The sequence below is a fragment of the Populus euphratica genome, unplaced genomic scaffold (genome assembly GCF_000495115.2).
Source record: "Populus euphratica unplaced genomic scaffold, PopEup_1.0 scaffold171.1, whole genome shotgun sequence".
In the NCBI taxonomy this organism is placed as follows: domain Eukaryota; kingdom Viridiplantae; phylum Streptophyta; class Magnoliopsida; order Malpighiales; family Salicaceae; genus Populus; species Populus euphratica.
This window is the reverse complement of record NW_011500056.1, coordinates 243,607-249,929: the sequence shown is the minus strand read 5'-3', so window position 1 is coordinate 249,929 and position 6,323 is coordinate 243,607. Positions and strand designations below refer to the sequence as shown.

The following is a 6,323-nucleotide window of genomic DNA, read 5'->3' as shown; positions in this document are numbered from 1 at the left end:
AAAGGAGGTCATTTGGACTTCTAGAACTCCAGATATGGGCCAAACATTGAACAGTGCTCGGGTTCGAGGACAAATTCAGACTTCTTGGTTGTTGCTCCAATTTGGACTTGAAAATGACCTTTTTAGATCTTGAGCTCCATATGAAAGTTGTAGGCCTATGTCTTACCTTTCTATCCATATAAAGTATACCTAAATTGAAGATTTATATCTCCAGATATGACCCAATTACCGAACAGTGTTCCGGTTTGGACTGTACTGGCATCTCTTTTCAAGACATTTCTTTTTACTGTAAAAGTGCATAGTATATATAAGCTGCTAACATGTAACAATTAAATAAATTAAAAAATTAAAAAGCTATTACGATAATATTATTGGTAGGGAGTTAAAGAATTGTCGCAAAACATTAAAGAAACACAAAGTTACATTAGTTTTATTTCTATTTTTATAATTATACGAGAATATTCCTCCTCACTTAACTTCACGTGAACTTTCTATATGAATAATGCTATCAACAGAAGCGATTTTTCCTCGGAAGAACTTGTATGGATTCCAAACTTCAAAGGATATTGAAGAATATTCAATGAGTTTATGGACCTGTTCAACTTGTATAGATTCCAAACTTCAAAGGATATTGAAGAATATTCAATGAGTTTATGGACCTGTTCAACTTGTATAGATTCCAAACTTCAAAGGATATTGAAGAATATTCAATGAGTTTATGGAGCTGTTCTGCCAACCACCGTGTCCTTGCTTGGACGCTGCATGCTTGTAAAGAGCAGAGAGTTGCCATGGAAATTGCAATGGAGAATTTCTATGGAGGTATTTATTCGCTGGCCTGTCTTAATGAGTACTATGAGCTTACTTGTTTACATCATTGCAATGGAGTAGACATGTTTTGCCTCATATTTAAATATGCAGCTAGCATCAGGTATCTAATTGTTGCTAAATGTAATACTTTCAACAACAATTAATTTAGTGCTGATGAATTACAATTAAACTTGGCTACTTGTTCTGCTGAATTAGAGTGCAGAATTAATTTGTTCTTAAAAGACTATTAATTCTATATGCAATTTGAGTAAACAGCAATGGATCTCATCAACAATCAACAAGTACAAGCCATTTTAGGACCACAGACGTGGGAAGAGGCGTTATCAGTCGCTGAGATCAGTAGCCAAACTCAGGTTCCAATTCTTTCTTTGGCTGACACCACTCCCAAATGGGCAACAGAGCGATGGCCTTACCTACTTCAAGCTTCACCTAGCAAGCAAGAGCAAATGAAAGCCATCGCAGCTATTGTGCAATCATGGAATTGGCATCAGGTCACTGTAATATACGAAGGTACGGATTCATCAGCTATTGCAGTCACACCATATCTCTTTAATGCCCTGAGAGATGTAGGTGTAGGAGTCATCCAAGGTCTAGTCCTCCCTACTTTTGCTTCTACCATTACGTTGTCTGAAGAGCTCGAAAAGCTTAAAAGAGAGCAGAGCAGAGTCTTTGTTGTTCATTTGTCCTTCCCTTTGGCCGTGCGACTATTTGAAAAGGCAAAGAAAATGAAAATGATGGAAAAAGACTATGTATGGATCACTACAAATCCCGTTACAAGCCTTGTTCACTCCAATGCCTCTATTATCTCCTCGTCAATGCAGGGAATAATAGGGGTCAAGAGTTATTTCCCTGAAAGAGGGCACCTTTTTCATGAGATTCGTCAAAGATTTCGAAGGAAATTTAGCTTACAAAATCCTAAAGATGACAACAATGAACCTGGAATTTATGCAGCAGAGGCCTATGATGCATTTTGGACACTGGCTGTAGCGCTGAATGGAAGTAACCGAGAAGGTCAAGAGTTGTTAGAAGCAATTTTGCTAGTGGACTTCCATGGTCTATGAGGAAAAGTTCAGTTCATCAAATTCATCAACGAAAGAGCTCCTGCAAACAGATTTCATATCATCAATATAGCTGGAAAGAGTTACAAGGAACTTGGGTTTTGGTCAAAAGGATTAGGCTTCTCTAAGACTATCCATGAAAATTCTACTTACAGATCTTGTATGACTGATTTGGAGCAAGCGCTTTGGCAAGAGGGACCGTGGCATACTTCTTCAAGAGGATGGATTGTCGCAACGAGTGCAAACCCATGGCGAATTGGTGTGCCTGGCGAATCAGGTTATACAGAGTTTGTGCACGTGGAATATGATCACTTGGGAAATAGCGTTGCTTTTTCTGGATTTGCAATCGAGGTTTTCAGAGAAACTATAAAAAGCTTGCCGTTCACTTTGCCATACGAGTTCATTGCCTTCAAAAACGCTTCTTATGATGAGCTAGTGAAACAAATCCATCTCAAGGTAAGACACAAAAGAACAACTTTTTGTCCATTCACCTTTTCGTTTGATTTCGTGACCATTAAACATTGACTAGATAATTTCTACGAACGTAAACCATGCTCATAGTATCCATATTTTTGCCCACTTCTAATGATTATAATCTTCAATTAATGCCTAGAAAAAGTGGTTATGGCTTGACTTCAGAATATGGATGCCAACTGAAATATGTGTAAATTTGCCTTTGTTTTTACTTTATTGGGAGGTCTAATAGTGTTTTGGGCTACACAATTAATTAGAGATAGCTTTCCTGTTGGGAATTCCGACCGGTGATGTACTGATATTTGCTCATAGGAGGCCAAGCACACTGACACAATATTTAACGTGGTTCGGCAAAACCGCCTACATCCACAGGAGAAGCCATTGCATTATGTAAGGAGAATACAAGACTTACAACAATAGAGGAGGAGGAATCATCCTTTCTCTCACAACTCTCAACCTCACTCTATTTCTCTCTTTTTAGTGCTGCAATGGCAGTCCACTCTCTCCTACATTTCCGACAAGTAAGCATCTCAAATGGCTTGGTTTGGTTGTCCTGTCAAGGCAAGGTTATGTAGTTGATTGTACTTTGAACTTAACTTGAATATGAATCTAAATTTGTTCAAGAAAAGATTTGTCCTAGAAAGCAAGAACACTAGCATAATTATTAGAAGGAAAAGTCCATGCATACAAAAAATCCAAACGTAAAAATCTTATTATCTCAAGTGATCATAAATGTTAGCAGAAGTATGATGCAGTAGTCGGTGAATTTCTCTAATTTTCAAAGGCTTGTGACTGATCGGGCTTGAACTTTCTATCCATGGTAGCAGAAGTATGATGCAGTAGTTGGTGATGTGGTAATATTGGCTAGCAGATACCAGCTCGCAGAATTCACAAAGCCTTACACGGAAACAGGATTGATGCTGATAGTCCCTGCTCAATCAGGCAATAGAGAATTGTCATTCATCAGACCCTTCACAAAATCCATGTGGGTTCTAATTGCAGTCATAACTGTCTACAATGGTTTTATAATTTGGTTGATAGAGCGAAATCATTGCCCTTCACTCAAGGGTTCTATGCTGCATCAAATAGGAATAATGCTTTGGTTAGCCTTCAGCACTCTTTCTTGTTACATGGTAATATTCCTTTATCACCCGTTTCTTAATTTCTCTTTTCAGATCTAGAAACTACAGTAATTCCATGTTGATATATAATAAAACTAATAATATTTTGGTACAGGGGGGAAAATGCATAGCAATCTATCCAGGATGTCGATGGTAGTCTGGCTATTCGTGGCGCTAGTAATCAATCACACAGACATACACAGCTAGCCTTTCGAGTATGCTTACTGTCCAGAAGCTTGATGGTGCTGCTCCTAATGTTGAGGCCCTGCTAAATAGCAATGCAGTTGTTGGATATTGCACAGGCTCCTACCTGCAAAATTATTTGGTGGATGTTTTACGTTTCAAGACGCAAAACATCAGGAATTATACCACACTGGAAGCTTATGCTCAAGCATTCAAGGACAAAGAAATTGCTGCTGTCTTTCTTGAAGTTCCTCTGGCCAAATTATTCCTTGCGAAGTACTGCCGCCGCTTTGTCTCAGTAGGGCCAACGTACAAAGTCGGAGGGTTTGGATTTGTAAGATATCCCCTACTGATTCATTTTCCTTTCATTGTTTCCTGTGAAAAGAACAGGGATTGAAATGAACATTTGCAAAACTTAAATAGAACTGTATCACATGAAAATGCTGCATTTGGAATAAACTGTACTGGAGAGTATCAATTCTATACTATCTAGAAACCACACTACAACCTAAGACATTCATCGTATCACTTCTATTTCACACTTGCTGTTGCACTGTCCACTAATCATGGTCCTCTCTTTTCTGAACTTACATAGAACAGTGAGAAATGAAACTTTGCTCAACATATAATTTTAGATTAGTGGCATGGTGGGAAGATAGTGATTGTAGCCTTATTCCTGTCAGCCCTAATGACATTGTAGGTTCATATCAGTGTAATTAATTGAAGTTTCATGATTTGTGTCTCAGGCATTTCCTCGTGGATCTCCATTACTTCCTAGCATCGACGAAGCTCTACTGAAAGTATCTGAAAATGGAACTCTGCTGGAACTAGAGAACAGACTCATTAAGCCAGGAAATTGCCCAGATGTGGAAGATGAAAATCATAGCCTTAGCCTCATCAGCTTTGGGACACTCTTCATGATAACCGCCGTCACATCAACAATCTCCCTTGCAATCTATATTTTTTCGAGAGGCAATTCCATGCTCGGATACACAACCATATGGAGACTTATGTTGGCTGCAATGAGATTTTGGGTCTGTCGAAGGCAGATCACTAGAAGATCAAGCAATGCTGAGAATTCTGTTAATAATTTGACTCCGCAGGCATCAGGCATGCAATCTCTTGTATGATGTATAGAAACCCAAAATTTGGGGCTTAATCTATCACATGTCTCAATTATTCAAAATTGCTCCTATATTATTAATTTGTTCAATAACACTTAATTTGTATTTATAAAATTGATTCAATTGGATATGATATGAACTAACAATTTTCTCACAAGAAGAAAATTGAACTCACATATATACTAATTGAATGAATTGAGTTGTACAACTCATTTATAGATCCAAAAGTGTTGTTCTTTATTGACATGGAGAATTAAATGATGAAGAGCATCCTCTACACATCTGATGAAGACTACTCCAATGGCCACTGTATTTAAGGGCCTCTGTTAATTACACGGACTCACTGATCATCAATCATTATAATCATATTTTTCTCATTTAATTTTTTGACATCGTAACTACTCTATGATTAGTCTAACAAATTAGTCCAAAAGAATATATTGATTATTTGATTTATATGCTACCTGTCATTTATTTCTTCCTCCCAACGAAGAAAAACTATAATTAAAAACATAATCATGAGGTAAGACAAGTAATGCACTTACAGATCAAGCAAGTGTGAAATTTTTAACTTAACTTTAATAGGTTAAGAGAAAAAAAGAAAAAAAATAATGCCCAAAACTATAAACTAGGTAAAAATGCTAAGTAAATAAAGAAAATAAATAAATAAATTACAGAAAGTGATAAAAGAAAGTTTGTAAATTGCATAAAACTTGTGAACAAGTTTTATATATGGGGCTAACTACCATTTCCAACTAATTTATTTATAATTTTGTAAAACTAAAATTTCACATGAATTTAAAATTTTAATTTTATACAAATTACCTATGACTATGACAAATAAAGACTATATAATCTTAATCCTAATATAATTAGTACTCCTTGTTCACGCGTATCCTTCCTCATAGTTGTATGTGTTCTTGTTATATATGTTGTAATATAATTAGCATGCATGATTTTTTTTTGTATAAATACTAGTTAAATCTTAATCAAAATCTCTTAAATTGTTTAAAAGACTATGATAGTATAATAATTTAATTATGTATTGTTTATATTCTTATTTTTTTTCCAATTAAACCCTTTATTGATAAAATTTGAAATTATATGATATTTCTTTTAAAAACTTCAACGTAAATTAAAAAATTAAATTGAATATACATGGAGATTATAAAATGTTTTATATCCACATATTCTATATTGATTTTCTTTTTCTATTATTATATTAAAAAATTTATTTTAACCAATATATATATATATCAATAGGCAAATACATATATTTGGATGAGAGGCGCAATACAAAATGTGTTTTGAGTTGAGAAGAAAATATTTCATGTTGTTAATATTATTGTGTTAAAATCTTAGATGAGTCTTAGATCATGAAAACACCTATTTAATTCAAGGATTTTTCACAGGTATGGCATTAATTATCATTTGTTTCATTTTAAATATTACAAGATTACTAATATGAATAAAAAGAATTGTATGTGAAATAACTATATTAATTAGAATATACATGTTAGTAGAGACAAACATTG

At 35.0% G+C, this 6,323-nt stretch overlaps 1 pseudogene; it reads left to right on the top strand.

Moving 5' to 3' along the window:
• The first annotated feature begins 1,085 nt into the window (after nt 1–1,085).
• LOC105107877 (glutamate receptor 2.7-like) lies at nt 1,086–4,794 on the top strand (annotated as a pseudogene).
• Nucleotides 4,795–6,323: the final 1,529 nt, after the last annotated feature.